General features: G+C 45.0%; 1 protein-coding gene across 2 annotated transcripts in view; it reads left to right on the forward strand.

The window, feature by feature from the left end:
- Positions 1-537: 537 nt before the first annotated feature.
- LOC120957291 (uncharacterized) overlaps positions 538-24,298 on the forward strand; it is a 40,392-nt gene continuing 16,631 nt past the window's right edge. Inside the window, exons 1-2 of one of the 2 annotated variants that reach the window (XM_049608496.1) lie at positions 538-920; positions 3,677-3,909. The gene's annotated coding sequence lies outside the window, so the exon portion shown is untranslated. The remainder of the gene's footprint in view (positions 921-3,676; positions 3,910-24,298) is intronic. The other variant, XM_040379411.2, reaches the window with a different exon arrangement.

The following is a 24,298-nucleotide window of genomic DNA, read 5'->3' on the forward strand; positions in this document are numbered from 1 at the left end:
ACCTGCTGAAGGTAACAAATAATATCAATAACAATTCCATAACTTGTCCATACTACTGTCACTTTTTAAAGTACAAATTACCCTCAAATGTATGTTCGCCCACATTAAAGCATCGAAAACCAAGAGATGCGTTTCTGTGTGTGTGTGTTCTTTTTTCCCGACCCATTCTGGATAACCTCACCCTTCAACTTTACATCCTCTCTGTCAGAAAGGTTTTCTCATCGCATTTATCTCGCTCTCTCCCTCTTTCTCTCTCTTTTTTCCTCGCTCTAATCCTCGCTTTCCCTGTCGCCTCTTCACCGACCCGCTCCATCGCTTCAGCACTCCATCAGCACCATCATCAAAACTCGGAAGTAAAAACAACCCGTTCACCTTTCCGACAGCATCTCTCTCTTTGTGCGTATGTATGTGCAAGTTAGTTCCCGTATTTCCCACCACCGTTCACAGTGGCGCTGCGCGACCTACCCACAACAAACGCATGCGCTCTCCCGCCGAACAACAGCCGAACAGCCACCGTACGACCGAACAGGTCCCGCGGTGCTGGACAGAAGAAAAAAAAAGCAAAAACGGAGAGCGCTCGCGAGAGCAAAACACTCATCACGCTCTCACCAACCAGCAAACCGCCCGAAGAGATGGCTCTCGATGGTGCCCGCTTCGGGAGATGCTCGGGAGATCGGGCCCGCTGTGCAGCATCGCCAAATGCCGTCGGTCAGCCCGGTTCTGTCCACCAGCAGTACTGGCAGACACATTCGGTGCGAAAGACGCCACACGGTCGGGTTTTTGTAGGTGTGTACTAGCTGCGTGTAAAACCCGCGACCGGTTCCGGCGCGGCCACCTATCTCGTGACGAGGTGACGAAGTGCAACAGCAACAGCAGCAGCAGCAACAACAACAACAACAGCAAACGCTGTTTTCCCTCAGGTGTGTGTGTGTGTGCATGTGGGTTTGTGAAAAGCTGGGAAAAGGAGTTAAAGATGCAATAAGAAAGAATAAAAGTAACACGATCCTGCCGGATGAAACGGAAACAGTGACCACTGAGTGAAGCAAAGACGACGGCGTTTACCCTTCAAACGAAACGTCTGTGTCGTGTTTGTGTGTGTGTGTGTGTGTGTGTGTGTGCTTGACTCGTTCGCTTCACGATTAATGTGTGAGAGTGGAGCTGTTTGCTGTTGCCGCATCGTGCAGCCCAATGCTGCAGGATGCTGTTTACCAGCAGGGCACAAACAAGCAGCTTCGAGCCTCGAGTTTGTGGGAAAAAGCGATTAAACACTCCACCCGCGGCTCGGGAAGGGTTTTGCTTCCGGTTCCAGGGCAGCAACCCAAGTGGTTGAGTGAAATTCTGGCCCCCAAATTGAGTCAAGACATCTTGCCCGTGTGGTGTGCGTGTTTTGTTCCTGTTATTTGCGCTTCCCTATTTCACCGTTTCCCATGCTCCACCGCACCAGCAAGCGTATGAGTGGGCGGATATATGGGTGCCGTACGTACGTGTGTGTGTGTGTGTATAGTGTAGCGGTGCTGGAAACAGGCATCAAGGCGCCTCGATGGCTGCCGGTGGCTGCAGCCGAGTAAAGGCAACTGCGAGCGACAGAGCAAGAGCGCTCCCGTGCGTGAAAGGAAGCAGACGCATTCGAGTGGAAAGTTGGAAAGTGAAAACGTGACTCGCAGTGGGAAAAAGAACGGTGAAACAGGCCCGGAACCTGCCGGAAACGGCATCCACCGTTGAATCGTGATGCTGGTGTATGTATGTGTGTGTGCGTGGCCGTGTGTATGAGTGTTTTTTGTTAGCATCGATTTCGTTCCGGGGTGGGTTTATGCGCCCCCTTTCTTCTTGTTCGTTTCGCCAGAAAATCAATCGACTGGGCGTTGTATCGTTCGATTTCGGTGAAAATCGACCCTCTGAAGTGAAGGGAGAAGCTTGTGAAAAGGAGCAAGAAAAAAATATAATCAAACACATCCCTTTGCCACCGTGTGCAAGTGTCAAGATTTCCATCAACGGTTGCCTTTCCACCTGGGTGAACATGAAACGAGGCAATAATGTGGAACTGTGTTGCAAATAAATCACTCCTGCAGTTTCCCACCTTCGTCTGGATTTCAGCCGGCCTGATTGGGGTGTTTTGTGAAGAAAATAACCCTCCCTAAAATAGAACCCTTAATGCGTGTAGACTAGTCTGGCGAGCTGCGTTAGTACCTCTACATCCTTCACACACAAAAGTCCCATCGAAAGAGCTCCAGAACAGCAGTTCCGGCAGAAGTCTTGCGCTAGACAACGAACCCATCACTTTCACATGCTAATTCGATTTCATCCCCAATCCATCCCCTCCTTCCCACTTGCGGCACTGTCTCTCATTCCATCGTAGGTTTATTTTTCACACATATTCATCAACATCCCAGCAGGCTCCATTCGAAACCCATCCCAACCCCATGCGTGCGTGCTGTTTCCATAATCATAAACACAGGCGGACAGGCGGCTTTTGCACCACACTCGATACACCACAACGGACCAGAGCCGACTGCCACCCGGTGCGTGAAATAATTTGCTTCCGGTGGGGAGCAAGTAAGCACCTCGGTGTCGAATGTGTCGTCTGGGAAAGGGAGGACGACGGTTGGCAAACGATTGGCAAGCAGGCTCATCCGGCTGGGCCTGTTTGCGCCTGCTTACACGGCAACACCGGCACAACGGTGGGTCGTTGATGGATGGATGTTGTTTTAGGTCGAATGTGTTGAGTGTGTCGTGGAGTAGTGTAAGTGGAGTTTCGTACAACTAGGGAAAACACAAACAGGAAACTAGCAGCATGTCTTTAGAACATGAAGCAAAGAGGAAATGTAACTATGGACTAGGAAGAAAGATAACATACATTTCACCGGAAATAATCCAAAGCATATAAAAAAGAGCAAATCATGATTAATGTGACATTATTTTATGCCAAGTATCAAACATAAGCATAAAAACCATCAAAAAACGAAAAAAAAATCCGATCAGCGAACCTAAGCTTCCTCCTACCTGTAGTGTAGTGCTTTTTCTTACCAAGAGTTTTTCACGCAAGCAAAAAAACCCAATCCCTCAATATACTCCAACGCGTCTATCTATTATGTGTATGTGTGTGTGTGCGTGTTGTGTCTGTGCCTGTCTGTGTGTTCGATGAGCGGGTTGTGACGAGCGAAAGGATTTATCGCTCAATAACGAAGGATTAAAGGAACCATCGTTAGTATCGCCTCCATCACACCTGCAAACGCCATCATCGGGGCGCGATCACGCGAACGCCAACGTTGGAAAATGGATTAAAAAACAGTTTTAGAGCCACCACTCTCCACACCCCCTCCCCCTCCCTTTACAACCTTTTTTTTCCTAGAATACGTCTCAATGTGTCAAACGTAGCACGGTGCGCGTGTTTGTGACAGCATACAATAACCGAAAATAAAAAAATCCTGCTTCAAAGTAGCTGTGCGTTTGTGTGCTTGTTTGTGTGTGTGTTTGTGTGCTTATATATATTGGAAGGCAGTGGCAGTGTGATTGGCGGGCGAACAGGCGGGCAGGCGACGGAAAGGATCATAAAAATAAGCATTACCTCGCACGTTGAAAAGGATAAACCTCCCGAAGGGATCATTTTTCAACCGACCGGTTCTTCGCGCCACCACCTACTTACGCGTTCTTTCCTTCTCTTTTTTTTTTTGAAAAGCAGTTTTCAGAACGTTCTGTAGCGAGGGCGGCAATTGACAGAACGGGTTAAGCCCCCTGGCCAGTGAAACAACTTTGCCCTGGGAGTGTATGGAGGGGAAAAGTGAGAAGTAAAACGTAGAACAGCAAAATGGCAGAAGTGATAATGCGAAAGTAGCTGCGATCCCCAGAACAGTGGCCAGTGGTATCTTATTGCAATATTGGACCCGTTTGACCCCGGTCGGTAAAAAAAAGGTAAGTTGAAAACAGAAGACGACACTTGGAATCTTTTTTCTATACCCCCACCCCTCCTCCCCGAGGCTATTTTTCTTCTTTTTTTTCTGACCCTTCCTTGGGCTTGAGGTTGAGTGGCAAAATTAGCATCCCCGGGATCAAACACTCCAGCGAACCGCTGTGCTGGAGTTTGTGACGAGCAAATAACCAACAAACGGAGCAAAAAATCCCTGCCAACTAAACTACCCTGCGCAACACAACCTGTCCACCACCCGCTGGGCTTGTTGACAGTTGCAAAGCGAAACCGCAAGCCAATGTTGCCGAATCCGTTTGCGCGAACCGATGATGGCCCGCGCGTGGACTGACCGCTGGCTGGTGTTAAACTTTTTCCCCTCGTTCCAAGCACCCCATCCAGCCGAGTTGTCGATGTAAGTGTGTGTGTGTGTGTGCGAGTGTTGGTCTCGCATTTTATTTTATTCCCCATCGTGCTGCATGGGGCATTTTGCACACCGACCGAAGCGGATGAGAAGGTGGCAAAATTTCACGAAGCTTTTTGCGGTTTCTGGCACCGTACCAGCTCATTGGTGCCGGCTCTTTGTGTGTGTGTGTGTGTGTGTGTGTGTGTGTGTGTGTGTGTGTGTGTGTGTGTGTGTGTTTGTGCGTGTGTATGTGTCTTTCGGGTGTTATAATTGGGAAAACTTTACATACACACCCTAAACCCAGCCCGAAGCTGGAGCAAATTGTTCGATCAGAGCGGAGTGGGAAAGTGGCAGAGTGGGCCGAAAACCTCTGCTTTGCCAACATGTTCCAAAACCATTACATGTGCACGAACATCAAGCAACGGGGCTTTTCGGGGTGTGGCGTTGCAGTTGCTGCCAATACGTGCTTCGTTTTAGGAAAAATGTTTTATACGCTTGCGGTCAGGCAAACAAGCGATAGGCAAGAGATTTTTAAGCAAAACCAGGGGCAGCAGCAACAGTACAGTATTGAAGGGAGAGACGATTTAAACAATAACAAAAAACAACAACTCCGTTGTCGATTAAAGCTGGTTGGAATATTAAATTACTTGGATGAACTATTTGGGTAAAACATTGCCCGGGCGGGACTGGCGGGATGACAGCTTTGTCTGTGGCAGTGGGCCCGTGGGCAGTGGGTAGTACACGTGCGTACAACGTTTAACATCCATTACGCTGATTGCTTATGGGAGAGACTTTTGTTTTATTCATCTCGCAAGCGGTTGTTCGGGGTTACGGGTTCGGACAGTGAGGAGAACCTGTTTCGAGTTCCTGTCATAAGTAGGGAAAAGGGGTAGAAATCCACGGTGGACCTTACTTGGAGGACAGAATAGCTCCCTGTTTTATGGACTTTTTGGATTGGGCTTGAATGTGAAATACTACAATGAATGCAATCCATTCCAATATTCATTGGGGTTTTTACTTTTCCATTTCTGCTTTTTACATTTTCTATTTAAGTATTACATTTTTGTCTGTATTACATTCGCCATGATTCGTCTGTTTTTTATTCAGGAATGGTAAGATATCTGACTTTTCGTTCTTCATTTTACCATAAAGACCCAAGTGGTCATGCAGAGTAACAATGAGATGGGAACGAAATGGCAGAGTTCGATGAATTCCTTCCGGCACCATGACAGTGGCATATTTAAAAAAAATGTGGCAGTGGCTGAGTAAAATTTATATGTGGATAAAACAAAGCGAAGTTTTTCAAAATAATGACCAGCGAATGGTGGAAATACGTGGAAATGTTAATACAAACCATTGACCGTGTTTAAGCGACAAAACCAAAGAATCCCTCATACCTTCATTTTAATGTCAGTTTGTAATATCATGACACAAATAAATTGATTTTTTCTATTAAAGGGGCCCTTCACGATTCTAGTCAGTTATTTGTACGGAGTTTAACAGTTGGAGGCTAAAATCATGTAAACAATCCATACAAAACCACACAAAAAACTAGCCTGCAATTTTCAGTCTAGATTATTCTAGCCTCAAAGCTAGAATTAGATTCGAGTACCTGCTCGAAAAATGGCAAAACAAGGTGGTGTTTACATTTACCCCAAGGTGCATTAAAGAGATCACGTGGTGGAATCTAGAATCAAAGTGTGTGTAGTCCAGGTGGTCTCATAGCATGTTTTTCAAACAAATTTGAATATCACTTTTTGACAGGATGGGTCAAAACATTTGTTCAAACAAGATTTCTGGAGGCTTGATGAATACATAAAACATTCTTAAAAAGTTCCTTCAGAAACAGAAACGATAAAAATCAGCCTTCTAAATTCATACACCTTGGGATAAGCCCACCTGTATATTATACTCAATTCGATAGCTGCTCGAAAACTGCTATACAATGCAAACTGCTGACAGGCTGAAATTTCAGAGTACGAACTTAAAACAGAAAGGACCTCATAGTCATGATTTTACGGCTGATATTTTCTGGAAGCGATTTGGACGTACTCGTAGACAGTTTAAATAGAAAACACGATTTTATATGAAAATCCGCGTTTTTTCTATGAAGGTTAAGAGTGACGGTGTTTATATAGACAGTTTGTGAGTATATGTATGACATGGAGGTACATATCCCAACTAACAAAATCGACATGCTTTCTCATTCTATGCAATAGATCAGTAAACCCGAGAATGCGAGAAAGCATGTTGATTTTGTCGCTTAGGATGAACACAAAGAAGTATGCAGGGTGCTCCAACTACAGAGTATCTTTTCTTTAGATAATTGAACGATTATGAAAAAAACATGACACAATAGCTAACATGTTGAAGTATCAATGATCAAACATGGTTTGTACTCATTCTAGTTTACATACCTTAACAAGATTATCAATTCCACGATTTACTATGGCTGCCTTTTTCTGAAATCTGTTGTTGTGCATTCTTAGTAAAGAAGGAATACATCTCACATCAGCAAACAGGGAAACACATTATCTAATGTCTATTATAACTAATATGCAATACATGTGGATGATAGTAGTGATGTTTGTGATGATCATAAGAAATTAAACAACTCATTGAGCAACGAACATAAAGCTCTATAAGTTCTGAGAACGGTTTAACAAGTAGCACGCCCTAACGACATATCAATCATACGTTTAGTAACCATACGGACCAAGCTCTCGGCACGGAAAGACTTATTATCCTGCCAAGAGTATAAGCCACAGACAGCAAGGAATATGTATCATAAAATGTTTGTTTTATAACAAGAACAATAGATCGTTTGAATAAGTAAAACCATCATAGCTGAGTCCATTGTTTGAAATATTGAACTATGATTTTCAAGTTAAAGTATTTATAAGATTTTTTTTAAATAAGAATTTTTTTTTTACTTACCAAGGCAAGAACCTTGATTGCATATGACAAGCTACGGATCACATTCAGTAACACATTTAAATCTATAAGCACGTACGCACAAAATGACCCATAAAAGTCCCTTTTTCCCTCCATTTTGCCAACTGTTCACCCGGCAAAGGGTACAGCACACTTTTTCCACACCAACACTTCTCGATTACATACGCACACACACACCCACAGTGACAGTAAGGGCAGGCAAATACGTTTCGGAACCCCATGGTACCGTCGGCACCATGATCGGCACCGGTCTGATAAAGGTGTAGAAAATTTTCCTTGAAAACAAAACCTTCGTCAGCAGCTGCTGTCATCTGGTTTGGGAGGGGGGGGGGACCCTACCTGGCAGGTTTGCAGACCAACCATCATCCCGCTCTCGTGGTATACAGTGTGTGCCTGTGCGCTGCAGAAAAGGGTTCTTGCTTTCGGCCGGCATGCGACGAAAAGGGAAATTGTTTTCTCCGAAGGAAACTCTATTATTACGCAAATACGACTGTTTCGAATAACAGTTTTGTCCTAAATCTCCCAGAAAACCCGCTTGACTCTGGCTGAGTGGCCTTCGAAAAAAAAGAAAAGTGCACGAGGCTAAGCAGTGAGGCAAGATCAAGCGAGCGTGCCTGTGACAACCGGAGGGCGTCTTCCAGGCCCTTATCTTTCAATCCATACCCTGTCTGCGTGCGCCGTGCCTTAAACTGGGGAATTTCTCGAGCAAAGGTTTGACTTCTTCTTCGATGAAAAGCAATTCGAAATGCTTCTCTGTAAATGTGCGCGTGTGCGTATGTAGCAGTCATAAAGTGAAGCATCCTTGAGCTTGGCGTCGTGTTTGGCGAGCAGATTGAGCTGTCAATTTTTTTTTTCTGTCCACCATACTGAGGTGTCGTAGAATCAATCATGCACGAGCTGATTCGAAGAACTATTCCTGCACTGTTGGCCGTTGGAAAATGACTCAATTCAACGTTAGGCCTATATTTCACTCCACCCGCTAGCATACGGCACTCACAAAACTCGCAAACCAAAAAAGCTTCATCCGGCCGGATGAATCGTGTTTGAATAAAAGCAAAGGGCAAGAGCGTTGCTCGTACATCGTGCTCGAATGCTGCTGCTGCTGCTGCTGTTGGATGTCAGATGATCGGCGGCGTCAACGTGCCTGTGGTCGGGTGGTTTTGCTTCAAAATTCAATCGAATCAGTCTGACCCCTGCAAGATCATAAAAAACAAGCAGAAGGCTGAAGCGATTGGTAAAGCCCATCATTGACTTTATGCGCTTCTGTTTCCGATTTCAGACGTTCTCGCTTTCTCTCTCTCTCTCTCTCTCTCTCTCTCTCTCTCTCTCTCTGTCTCTCTCACACACTCTCCCTTTCTCTTTCTATCAACAACTCGTAGCACCATCGTTTCAGAATTGATTGACTTTTTTATTCCGTTATCACAATCCCGTCAAGTGGATGCCGTCACGTACTGCTTGATGGTGTTGGCGAAGAATTCAAACCATCCCCCAATTCAGACCGTCCCGCCCACAGTCGTGCCGCGTTCTCGCTCGAGTGAGCATCGACCAAAAGCGAACAAACAGCGCCCAAAGTAAGAAAGTCAGCACGAGCCAAGAGCAGTGCGGAATGGTAGATGTTTCAACACCGGAAGCTGCTTCCCGTTCACTGCTGTCACGCATCATTTCCAATTTATATTTTGCACAGCGCCCCCTGAATCCCCCACAGCCCAAACCCCCTCCTTTGCGTGGGAAGCAGGTGTTAGCCTTGCTTTTGGGGGGAAAAGGCAAGCGCTTGTATTGGTCGTAAAGCCAAGCCTTACGGTCCACCGAACACCAAACGGTGCTTCACTTTCGGCACCTTGTGGGGCGCGAAATGGAATCGTTCTCCCCGTGTTTTATGATTTCACTTTTTCCATCGCAAAAGACAAGCAACTTTGCCGTCGTTCGGCTGCAGGGGAAGTGCGGCGTGTGGTTTGCCACAATCGGTGCCCAACACATCGCACCACCATCAGTGTTCATCATCATTGTGCAATTCATTACCGGGTTGTTGGCGTTCTGTGGCTTTCTGCTTCCTTTGCATTCTCTTGCAAAAGTTTCGGTCAATGTCTCATTTGCTTTGCACCCTGTTTCAATTTGTGTGCAATATATTTTCTTTACACTCGTGGCGTGGCATTGTACGCCTACTTGGGGTGCTTTCATTGTGTGTGTGTGTGTGTGTGTTTTTTTTTCCTTTTTATTCTAGCTCCTCTGTAAAAAAAGAATGGTAGGAAGGTTTCGTTTAATGGAAAATGGAAAATTTGCAACCGCAATGCATTACCCCTCCGCGGCCATATTGTGTTGCTCACTCGCCACGGTAGTCATTATCAGCTGCTATACAGTCGCTGCGAACAATGTACGTTGCTGGTACGGCCACTAATAGAAGTTTCATTCCGCTGTCGACAGCCTCCCTTGGGGTGTCTCTGCAGTGGATGAGTTGGAGTTGAATCTGAACTGTTTTGGCACAATCGAGAGCCGTTTGGAGACCGAGGAAGAAAGAGAGGGAGATAAGACTAGGCAAAATAGCAATTAGTGTGGCTTGGTAAATAATGAAGAACTGACTAGAAACTAAAGATAAAAAAGTGAGTCCCTGACGTGGTACGTGGAGGCGCCCAGTGGTTTTCATTGTTTTGCATGGAGACGCATGGTGTTTTGTTCAAAAGCTTGGGTAAGCGCGGTAAAACGTTGTATTATTCGGTATAAAAGTAGTTCATAAGTTTATATAATATAAAATCCATGGGAATAAATGAAACATTAATATTTAATATGTACTGAAATTCAAGTTTCGCTAAATGATATCCTAAAAGCTTTAACGATATACAGATGCTAATACTTTTCCAATTTGCTTAATTGGAACCGTTGAGTGCACAGAAAGTTGTTTCAAATACATTTAAGGAAAATATAGCAATATTCTTTCTTTTTGTCGCCTAAAAGAAGGTTCACTCTCTATCTCACTTTTGAAGGTGTTAGGTTTAACATCAAAAATCAATCTGGCCCACGAAGAAACACGAAACCATCAACTAGCCCGCTTGTTAAATGGGTTGATGTAGCCGAATCACGAACAATTTCATCACCGGCACCATTCGGAGGCACCATCGCACCGTCCCAGCTGTGAACGCTCACGTTCACGGCTGGCCATGAGTTTTCATCCCCATTACACGTTTGCCTCTTTCCGCAACAAAGCTAATTAGTGATTGTTGAATTTTTGATGACATTCGCCAGAACAAACACGCACACACACAAACAAACTCTGGCCCCTGGTTTAAGATGTCCGTGGCAGCAGAAACAGCAGCAGCAAAGGACCGTCTGCCTTAACGGCCACCTGTAAATGTTTAATCGTGTTCCCAGCTCCGTTTTTTTTTGCTGCTTGGAGAACTTCGTAGAGCTTTAACCATTCAGGCTGGTTGTATATTTTAGCTGACTTTTAGGCTTACAAGAAGGACGCCATGAACGGGACAAACAAAATCAAATGCTATGCGCTATCTTAACGGTTCGCTCGATTATGGTCTTAAGCTTTGGGCAAGAAACTGTTTTGCCCAATATTAGCCCTACTCCTGCTGAGCCTTTACTGGGGCGGGATGTGCGGAATGGTTGAAGTGGGAAGTGAATTTGGGTCATCGACACGATTAGTCTGGGGGTGTATGGGGAGGAATGGATTTGGAAGGCTTTAAATATTCAAGCAAATGCTGCTTGGTTGCAGATTGGGCCAGAAAGAGCCAACCAGTAGCAAGCAAAATGATATAAAAATACCACGAAATAGATTAAGAAGATATAATTTAACGGAATATTGTTAAAGAAGTTAATAAAACATGTGTAAAACATCAACAAATACATGATGAGTGATTTTTTAAGATAACAAAGAATTTCGTTGAAAAAGCCATCAAAAATAGTTTACAATTACATGAAAAGTATTTGTTAATTTTAGCAAAGTTCATATGACAAATTCTTCAAAATTGCAACTTGTAATAACTCAAGGCAAAATAGAAAAAAAAACAATGTTTAATGCAATGTTCATTCCTCTCGATTTCCCGGGACACTTTGCACTACCTACCTGTCCCAATTTGCCCTGCAAACATAGCATGCTAACCTTAGATGCCATCATCGACCGTTTGGTGAGGCTCCAACCGTACAAGCCTGCCACATCCGGGCTACAATGTGACGAGATTTTCGGGTGGTAGATTTTTGAAATAATATCTCCACCTTGTCCCATCGCACCACTGGCATGTGCTGGACGAAAAACCAGTGTGTGATCTTGCTGGAAGCCCGCGACGATGAGATACTGCGGGCGGCAGCAGAGGCGGAGCGCGAAGGCCGGGCTCCCCCTCCAATTCCTCGGAGAAGCAGGGGAAGACCACCTTCACCGGAGACGGTGAGGGCTCGGCATGAACGTCGCCTGTTTATGCAGCGAGCGTGGAGAGCTCGAGTACAAGAGATGGGTCCGTCTACAACGCGTCGTCGTCGGTCCACTCGAACAGAGGCGGATATAATTCGGGCGCGACGGAACCGACGCGAAAATGAGAGACGCCGTCGTGCATTGGCTGCAGGTCGGCGTTGGACGCCCGCGGAGGAGGCTTCCGCTAGTGAAGCGGAACTGTCGGGCCGTTGAGAAGAGGGGAATTTACAACGACTGAGGTGAGGGAAGAGGGAGTCATGCGGACTCAGGAAGCGTTCCTTGAAAAAGAAAAAAAAAAAAAAAAGGTTGAAGAATACGCAATGAACTAATAAAAAAATTGGGATAGCGACATCCAAACGGACGGAAATACGTACGGCAAATCCCTGGCGGGCGACGCCGTACGTCAAGAGTGTAGGTTTGACGTCGTTGTTTTTATATGAAATAAAACCTGCAATTGTTAAAAAAAAAAAAAAAAAAAAGTGTGTGATCTTGCCGCTCTTGCGGACTCACGGCAACGCTGGTCACTCAACTACCGCCAAGACTGCGGCAAAGGTCCATTTTTATCCTTCACGGAACTGTGCGGCGTAGATAGATGGTGTTTGTGCAGCGTTGCCTGCCAGCGGAAAGCACAGTGATTCTCCCACGCAACCCCGGCAAAAGACGGACACCGTCATAAGTTAATCTGTTTTTGTGATGGATTTATGCAACTCATCCTGCCCTGCTGCACCCGGCTGTGAAACTTCTCCCATATCATCATCAGGATGACGCGCCTGCTGGGTAGCGGATCAGGTTGGCCCTGGCCTGGCGCGAAAAGATAGATAGCGCTGGTAGCTGATGGCATCCGCCCCGGCTCGTAACCGCCGTACGTGGGCGAATGCATACGATCCCGATGCGCTCACCCGACAACTCAGAGTGTGTGTGTGTGTGTGTGTGTGTGTGTGTGTGTGTGTGTGTCTGTGGGCATCATGTCGTGCTGTATCGTATATCATCTGCAACATGATACAGGGACACCGAACATGCTGGAGCTATTCCCATTTGTGGTCTTCAATCTTGCCGCCGGTTTTGGCCTTCTAATGTCAGCTTCAGACTTTTTTTTTTCGCCGCAAATGTAGGCTGATGGGGAGAGGGAGGGATGTGGTGCAGAATATCGTTTGCCGGAGATGGTGCAAGGTTATGTTAAGAACGCTTGTTGACGATGCTTTTTAAGCGTAGAAAACTGGGAAAATATTTGCACACCGCGACGCAGGATATACATCGGAAGTGCATTAGCAGTGCGGGCAACACCGTCCTTACCGGCGTTTGGTGGTTTGCGATGGGACGAAACCATTTTTCAAGCGTTTTTTTTTTTGGATGACAGAATATGAACATGTTCTGCGTGTGACAAGCTACACGTGAACGTGAACTAAATAATTTTGTTTTTTTTTCATTAGATTCTTTGCTGTTGCTGTCTTTATTGCAAAAAAAGGCATGATATTTTTCCATGGTATGAATTCGAGATTATAGAGGAAATGTAGGTTAAGCTCGATGATAATTGATAACTACACAGGGAATTTTAATCTACTTGTGGTTATGGAGCATCATAGGCTCCAAGTGTCTGAAATATGGCTTCTTTAGACCAGTTCTTTTAAAATGTATGGTCAATTGTCCAACAAGAATTCATCCCAGAGAATTCGGATAATCGAATTGGATATGCTACTAATAGTAAAGGGGAACTCATTTCGATGTGAAAAAACACCTATGATTTATCACATAATATACGCAGAAGATAAATACAAAACTAAAAAAAAATTATGTTCCCTTTGTTCTTGAAACAAAGTTACTCGAAAAGTACTCATTTCGACGTTTGCTTGAAACGAAACTACTGGAAAAGTACTCGAAAAATGATTGCCTTGGCAAATACTTGACAACAACTCATGGTTGCCTTAAGCTAAAGCATGTTTTTGCTTCCATGCTGCCTTTTTTGTAACATTTTCCAACCCAACATGTAAAGAGAGCGCAAAACAGTCTTCAAAAGCAAAGTGAACGACACATCCTGCTGTCAGAAACTACCAATTCTTTCAACAATTTCGGTTTTTCTCTCTGACGTTAGCGCTGTCTTTTTTTTTTTCTACAGACAGCCCAACCAAATTTTCACATCAAAACACGACCATCCTACCAAACTTCGGAATTGATTTAACTGCATGATTGTCCTGGGGCGTCCCAGAAGCAGAAGAAGTCATCGGAGAGATGGCTTCATCGTGGTGGGTGAGCTTCGTTCCGGTGTGCTGTTTTAGAAGGGGGGGGGGGGGGGGGGAAGCCTCGCCGCAACACAAAAAACCTTGTGCGCGTGTTTTTTTCTAAATGAGAAACGTGCTTTCGTTTGCGAGAAACTGTGTGGGGGAAAAAAATCTCCGAAATAAGGGAAAAAAGACAAAACCCACTATGGAATGTACGCACACACTCACACACGAAATGGCGCTGTAGCTCGTTTAGGTAAACAAAAAACCCACCAACGGGGCGAAAAAAAGCTTTGATGAAGCGCGGTTGAGGACCGACAGGGGCACAGAAATTTAAATTATTCCACTCAATAGAGAGCAAAGGAAAGGGACAGAGAGATGGATAGAGAGAGAGAGAAAATACAAAACCGCCCATGCCACTCCAGACAGGCGACTCTGTCTCGACGGGTCGACGTGCCTGACGTGACGGGCCCACCCGCGCCTCTAGCATTACCAAAAAGGGTAAGCTTAGTTTTGTTAGTGAGCGGTGTGCGTGAGTGTGTGTGTGTGTGTGTGTTTTCACTTCTCTGCAACTGAAGAGGAACTTTTCGCATGTGAGCTAGAATGTTGATTCGTATCAGTTTTTGTTTTCGCTGCTGTTGTTGTATGTGCGCTCGCTTTTCAACATCCTCCTCCTAACCATCGGTGGGTAAGACAGCGCGTATTACGTATTAGAGTGCAGAAGTCCGGAGAGTCCGGAGGGGGGGGGGGGGGGCAAAATAAATAACAAAATAACTCTCCCTCTCTCTCACTCCTCTCCGGGAAAATCCCTCGCTTACACTACGGTTTTTGGACAAAATCCATCGGTGGAATTCCACCGGGGAATTGCGCTGCCTGCATGTGCGCATACGTTAAGCCTCGCGGTGCTATGGATTGACGCGGTGCGTGATGGACCCTCGCAAAACCCTCGCCAAAGGCCTTCCACGGTTTGGGCGAGGCCGGCGAATGCCGAAGCAGCGCGTATGGGTGGAGGTGCGCTTCGCACAAAACCTTCCCCGGCTTCATACGATACGAATTATCCGCATGGCTTCAAAATTAAATTCATGGGAAATATTTCACCGAAGGGGTTTTATGTATTCGCTATTTTGCTTGCGTTATACTTTTTATACTTCTCCCCTAGTTCATTCCTGCATGCTGCTTATTTTGCCCATCCCACCGAGAGTGAAATGAAAGTGAAACCTCGGCCACGTGATGTGAAGTGAAGGGAAATTAAATTTACCACCGTACACCCAACGGTTTCATCCTGCCCCCCCTAACCATCACACTCAATAGGAGCGCATGGCGTTTTCTCGGAAACATACAAACACACAACATGCCACGCCAAACCGACCTTCGAGCCGCGAGTTTATGTGGCCCTGCACATATGGCCCTCGAGCCAACCACGTGATGATGCGGGTGTGTGTGTGTAGGAGCCATTGGAAAAATAAGTTCAACCACTCAGCAACACGCGCGTTTCCAACCAATTCCAACCCCTTGCGTTCGTTCCCGGCGCACGATTGATTTATGGCCAATTTCGAATGGCAGTTGACTTCCTTTTCACGCTTCACGGGCACTAATCATCGGACATCGATTGCAAATGATTTATTGGGCGAGTTTTGTGTGCGCCACACACACACACACCCAACAGCCGCTACTAGGAATGTAGCAAACGGGACGGCAAATGTGGAATGACAGTTTGGTAAGCTCTATGACGGTTTCCTTTTGCGACCGGTTGTGACCCGGGCCGTGGGTGAAGTGAAGCGCAACCACACAAACATTTTCGCTCTCTAACGGCGTGTATTGCTTCCCTGTGGTTGAAGCAATGGGTGGATGGGTTTTGAGATGATTTCACTAATTAACTGGAAGCGTAAACATGCGTCTTTTGCCTTTAGAGCGATGTCATTGATGAAATGTTTTTGTAGCACAACGTACATTTCCTTTTTAATTGATGTGTGTGATTGTTTGTTTCGTAAATTATAAAGATGCTCTGTCTCAATATGGCAGACTGGCATTCAAACTATGGCCAATGACATACTAGTAAGATTAAGGTAATTTGGTAGCAAAAAATATATTTTCTTTTTAGTTTTTAGTAAAATTAATTACAATATGTCACAAACTAGAAGCTGATGTAATTCATTGCTTTTACTTCATTATTTTCTCGAGAATATACCTATTTTATGCGAATTCTTTTCCAAGGCACAACAACTTTCTTGAGCCTCTCCGAAGAAGGCTTACTGCAATTGGCACTAATTAACGTTGATGATTGATTGATTTTCTTTTCACAGCCTTGGAAGACTTCTTAGGTTAACGAATCGTCAATTTTACAAATGCATGATCGTGCTTTTTTCAATTTTCGAAAAAAAATACACATACACGAAAACACTTCCTTCCTCACTTCCTTACATGCTTGCTAAATTAGTTTTTCTCGATAATGTCTCAGTCGTCGGGGCATTTAATCTGCTTGAATCAGTAATTTCTGACTGAGTTATTTCCTTCGAAATCGTTTCCTGGGGAAAATAGCATCGATGTATTTAAAATTGGTGGGACAACGTCGTTTGTTTACGTTGGCGGAACCACACAATTTCTCGTCATGATACGACTTTGTAGGGTTCCGCGGCAAAGGTAATCGTAGGGCTACAGTGCCCTCCATTGCTAACGGAAAGGGCGATGTCGGGAGAAAACGAAGCGGTATAAATAGAGCCGAAGGAAACGCCTTCGGCCTCTTATTTGCGCCACAGATTACGAAGGAGGAATAAAAACTAAATTTGTGATTTTTCAACACCGAAATATCTACATTTTTCACCTTCTTTTAATCGTTTCGCAACAAAAATCATGATAATTAATTTGGATAAACAAGCAATTTATCCTATTAAACTTTCGAACTAAGCTAAAACAACAATATTATTGATGATGTTAATTCGAATGAATTCTGTACCGTGAATTCTGTACCGCTTCCGCCTTTTTAAATAGCAAATGCTACCATCATGTAAACATTCCCATGCACATAGGAACTTAAAACAAACCATAAACGATTTATTCTCATCACCAACAACTAGCGCAAAGTGAACCATATTGTTTGCATTCGAGCTAAAGCCGTGATTACGTTTCCCAGCGGCGTAAGCAAACCGGCCCCATCCCGGCCAGCACAACAACAATCGATTGCAATAATCCTCGTTTGATGGTCGTTTGACTAATTGTTTTACTGCCTGGTCCACTGTTCGCCGCCCCATCCCATCAAAAGTTGCACTTTCAGCTTCCGCAAACGGCAAGTGTTGTAACTACCGAACCGACCCCCCCCCCCCCCTCCTTTACCGTTTTCTACGATTTACCATTCCCGGGGCCACGTTCTGGTGGCCAACTTCTTGCGTGCATGTGGCACACGTACCGAGGCACACGGGAAGTATTTGTTTCTTCTGCTTCCAAAATCGCTCGCTCGGCAAGCCCCGATGTAGCCCCCGCAAGGTACATCGCACACGAACATGTCGATGGTGAAAGTTTTTGCTTGTAGTTTGTGCAGGGGGTTTTCCCCCCGCCTTTTGCTTCCTCTTTGCTGTTGCATATTCATAAAAATACCACCCTGAAACGGGCGGTGTGGGACCGGATGGAATGGCAAAGTATGGAATGGGGAACAACATTCCGTTCCGGGTGAGAAGATGTGGCATTCGGCAGTTGGAAGTTGTTTCGCTCGAAGAAATAGGGCTGGTTTGCACTACGGCAGCATGTTTGCGGTGTGCTGCAGTGGAGGGGGGGATGGCAATCATTGTAAGTGAATGGCTTCAATATGATGTGCTCGGATAATGCATCATGTATCATGTACAAATACGACTTATATGTACATTGCATCAGTGCAGTCTTCCTTGGAATGGGGTTATTTGTTGTGCTGAGATGAGGAAGTCTTTTGGAATGTCCATGGTGTTTGATGCAAGAATTTTACCATTCCTTTTGCTGTGGGTTTTGATGTGTTCCATCCAAACAGTTCACTTCATCGAAATAACGACCTATAAACGATCGACCATACAAGGATTTTCTGTTTCGGATGATAAATGACTATCTAATACTACATACTACATCTACTACTACTACTACTGATCGTGTTAAAATCATGAAGCGAGCATTTAACTTAAGTATTGTTCATCGGAAACTCATTAAAGTTATTGCCTGTGCTTCTATGAATTAGTGGATTAAAACAAAGTGAAAATGAAATAGAATCTTGTATCTTACAAGCTTACAAACTAAGTTTTACGCTTCTATGGAACAAACAATCGTTGCTAGTGGATTCACAGACACAAAGACTATATTTATTTTCAAAAAATTAACCTTTTTATTGAAATTAACTTCTTCGATCTCACAGTTTAATTCGATTTCTTTTTACATGGATCTCCATTTCCTTTGAATGGACTATATTTACATCCCGAAATAATGGATAGATTGAATTGCACTTTGGAAAAAGCGCTTCCGGCACGAAAGTAGGCTCCGTATAATTTGCTTTTAAAAAGAATTGTACATCAGAATCTTCATCTTCAGTTCTGGTGAAACGTCTGCGATGGGTCTAGGCCTTCCATTAACCACCAACGGATTGTTGTCTATCAATCACTTATCGGTTAAACCATAGGCACGGGACAGACACCAAATCTCAATTACATGGTTAAACTGTATAATTTCCTCAAAACTCTTCTTTTGCTTTCCCGCTTTTCCTTAAACAGATACATCACTTTCAACGATTCACTGGACAAGAATTCCATTCAGTTGATCCGTTCGCTAGAAACGTTCTTTCTCCATTACGCATGAGAAACGGCTTAACGTACCATAAAATCTGTAAACGCAAGCCGAACAACTTCTTAAACATTTCAGCAAGCAAAGGACGCCGTTCGCACAATCAGTTGCTGTGCAAACTCATACAAACACACGTACAAAGGCACACACACACACATACTCACATATGCTCATAGAAAGCGTACACGAGCGATTGAAAAAGTTACAGCACATCCTTTCCAGCAAGCTTGACTACCCGAACAACGACGTCGACGACGACGGAACCTTCACTAGCTCCCCACTACTGCTTGCTCGATTTTTCCCACCCCTCCTTACGCCAAGCTCTGTATGTGTGTGAGTGTGTGCGTGTGTTTGTTTTTTCGCAACGGAAATACGGTTAAACTTTTCCAACCGAAATCTCACTTCCGCCGACCTGGCTGCCGGCGAGAATTGCAAACTTTTTCATTAAAAGCCTCACCACGAGCAGGCAGGGGGGGGGGGGGGGCAGTCGTCAGAGCCGGTGCCGCTGAAAAGCATTCTCATCTACCCACGGCCGGAGCACCACTTCAGCGCACCGTGGCGGCAGGTGGAAAACAGTGTGCAAATATTATCATATTACTTCATCGTTTCGAGATTTCCCGTAAGTGTGCTCAGCGCTTCCTAACCACCAGCGGGAAGGAAGGGGAGTTTGGTTTCCCGGCCGAGCACAGCACAGTCGAGGGTCGAGGGCGGTCGGGCCGCTGTCAGCAAACTTTTCCGCTACCCCTCCCACACGAGTGCGCTTAAGTGTTCATCGGTAAAACTAAAATCCATTTCCGATCGTTCGAGTTGAGGTTCGGTCCTGGGCGATCTCCGTCTCCTTTTGCAACCTACCCCGTAATGACTGCTGCCGGATTTTGTGGCCTACCATTCCACTACTTTGGGTGGGTCCATAAAATCGATTCCGAAATGGGAATTCATTACTGCGAAATTGCACGCAACATGATCGGTTCGATCGATCGTAATCTATTTGCCGTGGGGAGGGATATTGCACGATAATGCGAAACAGTTCGTTCCTGCTGATACATCTTTCCATCATAGAGAGAGAGAGCGGCTATCTCACCCACAAACACACGATAGACGCACGTTCCTGCAGAAAGTCGTCAATTAAATGTCCGAATCGGACGGCTCTGTATCGGCGGTTAATGTGCGGAGCATTGTGCGATGGGTACGACGGCAACGGCAATGGCCGGAGAGCACTCAATTTTGACTACAATTTCACTCGAACCACTAGGGACAGTAAAACATAAAAAAAAATACACACCCATATAAAACGCTCCGCGAACGACGATGACGTTGATGAAGATACTGATGACAATGGTAATTGCAGCTATTATCGCCATCGTTTGAAAACTGGGGCGGCTCGAGCCACGCACAACGTCCTGCGACCGCCGAACCGAATTGGAAACGAAATCGAACGACATTCGACCCGGGGCTGACCCGCAGACTAGAGCGCCCGGGGTTGGCAGGACATTTCCATTTGCGCTTGGTAACGATCGAAAATTTATATAAAACATGCGCTCGTTAGGAGAAATGTAATTTCTTTGAACCGTTTCGGATTTTCCCTGCCCAGGCAGCGCTGGATGGTGGCAGTGGGCGGCACAAGATTAGACCAAGCGAGGAAAATCGTATTTAACTTCCATTTCGCTTCATCAGCGGCAACTTTTACCTCCCAAGCCTGCATCCTCCCGCCACTGCCGCCACTTTCGAACCCTTAGTAATGAGAACTTCCCTGGAACGGGCAGCTAGAGCGTCGGCGGTCCCGAATCGAACCCAGGATGTGCGCCCGATGTGCACCTGCTTCCAAGCTCCCGCGCCCGTTTGTAAACGCGGCTGTAAACTAAACTTCGTTAACTTCCCTTCGCCCTCACCCGTCCCGGCCTTCCGAGGCCAGTGCCATCGAATTGATTTGCTTTCGCTACACGCTTCAGTGCTGCAGCAGATCGATTGGTTTTTGTAGCCTGCGGTTAAATTAATGATGGTCGAGGAAATTGAGATAACCGGTGAAGCAGTAATTCCTTTGCGCGCTTCCCCCTCCGGTACGTAATGACCGTGCGGAGGGAGAGGGAGGTTGCATGGTGGTTCATTTTACGCTGGTTTCGCACATAAAAATTAGCCATTTTTATAGGTTACTCAAGCGCGAGATTATGATGCCAGGGAAGGGCGCTGGATCATAAAAAAAAAAAGATATTTATTTGGGGGTACAATTTGCACACCGAAAAAAAAAAGTAGATTATGGTAAATTGGGGTGGCCAATGTGAAAAAAACTTTCCCTTTCAAGCTTCCACCAGTTAAAGTTAATGTAGTCCATTTTCGCGCGATTTTTTGTTATGTTTCGGATCGATTTAACTTTGTCAAAATTCAAAATACGATTTCCCGGTCGTAAATACCCCAAAGCCCGAATGTCCGGCTGAAATGGGTCGTAAAAAACTCTGGCTCGTCCACACATATTAAAGCGTTGCTAATGATCATCATTTTTTCACCTGGTGCGGTGAGTGTTTAACACGCTTTAAAGCTTACGATTGGTTTGGTGGAATTTTTACACAGAAACTTATTTATTGATACTGTCCAAACAGCAATGGAATGTGCAGTAAACTCTGCATGACTCCGACTCTGCATGAAATAAATATAACCAATGTGCTTCGGTGAGTGTGTGTGTGTGTGCATACACAGTATTTTAAGCTTTGAGGGATATGATTTTTTCACAACTTATTTACAATTAAAATCAACTCCAGGATTAAAAAAAATCGACTATTCATTTAAACACTGTACAAGCTGATTATTAATGATAAATGAATATTGCGCTTCAAAAATCGGGAGAATCAATGTTCTTTTTTGCGTTTTCACTCTAATTTTTAAGGTATTCATTACAGAGGCTGATTATTTTTAATGAGTGATGACTTTACATCGAAAAAAGCATTCCGAATGAACATCAGTTGGAAAGAATGACTCTTTAACATTAATGATGTTTCAAAACTAATTATAGCTTTAATGATTGTATGGTTAAGCTTTAAGGTCAACAATTCTTAATTTTTTGTAATAAAATAATTTAAAATGCTCTAAAAAATTTTAAAAATTGAAGATAATGATAAAATCATAACTATTGGAAAAACATTAACATTGATTGCAAATCTGTAGTTAAATCCGATTCATTTAGTTCAACTTAATAAAAATGCTCCCTTAATAGAATAATAAAATCCCCTCTCTTAAAAGAATAATCTGAGCTCCCTCATCTAAGTTAATACAAGCAAATGACCAGACAGAGACTCTTAAACAAGTCTTATAGGCATATCAACGTTGCAGCGTAAGCAAAATTTTCACAAAAGATGTCTCTTTTTTTTACAAAACCTAAGAAAATGTGTCTTTAACGTCTGCATTACAACTTAAAACAGGAAATCGTGAATGGAGCACCATGGAATAAAATTATTAGCCAAATTGTTGAACCTATTTTCACCTCACGTTACTCATTCATCTATTACAAAAACACACACACAAAAATATGGTATGAAAAATAAAAACAAAACGATATTATAATGCAGCCAGAGTGCAAAATAAACAGTCCCCACGTACGGCTGGCCAGTTCGTTATCGTTTCAGCTCGTACCGCAAATCGAGCGAATATGAGGTCGTGAAAATGCTCCCACACATACACACACACACACCGACAGAGCCACAACCAATCCACTCGGAGTGCTCACACTGGAATCAAGCAAGCAAATAACGAGCTTTGGCGAGCTTTAGCACCGATCCACCCATAACCAGCAGAACCATTTCCCACCCAGGATCCGATTATCTGGCAGCCATCAGGGAAGGGCAAAAATAGGGGCAAAAATGTGCTCTTTCTCTTCTCCCCCTCTCTCTCTCTCACACACCCTCACCTCTTATCCCCCACCGATTAGAGGTGGATTTTTTGGCAAACGGACAGCATTATCGATCGATATGCGACTGGGCTGGGCCAGTTTCATCTGCAATAGGGCAGCAGCATCGAAGAGCAGCGCCCCAAATTGTCTACTCGCAATCATCTTTTGCGGACCAAACAACCAGCACCGACGGCAACAGCAGCAGCAGCAGCACTCTATCAATTCGACGAGTGAAAGACAAATATGGTGCTACCGACAAAAGATGGCCCTTCGTTGTGTGGTGCACGGGCGCGGGTATGTACGATGGGATGTCCCTGTACTGCCACTGTCCCGGAAGCAATAACCGCCGAAATCCAAGGCCCTGGAATTCTTTCAAGCCCCTTCTTTTTTGAGTATTTATTTCTTGCTCGCGTGAGCTCGCAGTGGGCTGTGTGTTTGTGGCTTTTCGCTTCAACCCACCCCGGAAGCGGATGCGCGGACGGGAATGCATTCGAGTGCGATCGTTCTGACATTGGCTCCGGCTGCTAGCCACGAGCTGTCGCCAGCCGGTGCAGGGGGGTGTTTGAAAAAGAGGGGAAAAACACATCCGTGGCATAGATCCCAGGGCAAGGGCAGTTTGCGAGCGTCGACGATGTCTAGCCGGCTGGCGTCTGGCGTACATCTTGTGTACGCTGGCTGTGTGTATGTGTGTGTGTGTGTGTGTGCGTGTGTGTGTGTGTGTGTGTTGCATTTCCCGTTTCAAACACAATTTCACATCCGTCCCGGTGCCGCGGAGATAGAACACGGCCCGGTACTATACAGTGCTGAACGGCGTCTCAACTCAATAACATAACAATTTCCATACAAATTGTCGAAACGTGAAGTAATGTACGGTAAAGCTAGGGAGGATGGCTCTATTATGACACAAGCGCACGAGAAAGCGAAGGCACACACACACACACAAACAGTGGGATTGCAAGACCAAAACCTCCCGCTTCGTTGCGTTCTTGGGCGGGCAGACAGGCAGGACAAGGTTGGGATGTAAGCGTGAGGTGCAATAATTGAGGCGACGCGCAAGCTACAGGACGAAGTGAGGATGAAATGGAGGACAGAGGCGTGCCAAATGGCAACCAGAACGTGTGCTGCAGACGGAGCGACATATCTTAATGCTGATAGAATTTACACTGAATTGCTCCACAGACACAGGAGAACTCTCTTTTCCGCACTTACCGCTGCTCTTGCATGAGCGCGTGGGCGCGCGATATTGATATTGATCGACATCCAATCAGCCCACTTTTAGCACGAAAACCTTTTTGTTTCCATTTCCCTTCCAATGAACCGGACGGGAGGTTTGTTACGAGAGGTTTGAGTGTAATGTATTTGCCTCCCGGTTTCGAAGTAAAAGAATAGGAAGGAATTGTTTCCATTCTAACCGTAGGAGAAGCACACACACACACAAACCTGAACAATTTTTGGATTCTTTTCTTTCAGCGGGAGGAGATTCCTATTTTACTCTTTTCCCTTTTAACACTCTTGCTCCTTGTTGCGTCGTTTGCATCTTATGCTTTTACCTCCGATCCTATTCAGAAAATGTCTTCAATTTCAAGCCGTTATGCCGTTTTTCTACTTCCGCATCAAATGACGCCGGGTACCGGATGGGCACAATTCCGCATGACTGGTTCCATCACGTGCCCGCCTGTACGCTTTTATTTGTTTTTTCTTGAAAGTATTCCCGAAAAAGCAAAAAAAGGGAAAAAGGAAGAAC

The sequence above is a fragment of the Anopheles coluzzii genome, chromosome 3, assembly GCF_943734685.1.
Source record: "Anopheles coluzzii chromosome 3, AcolN3, whole genome shotgun sequence".
In the NCBI taxonomy this organism is placed as follows: Eukaryota; Metazoa; Arthropoda; class Insecta; order Diptera; family Culicidae; genus Anopheles; species Anopheles coluzzii.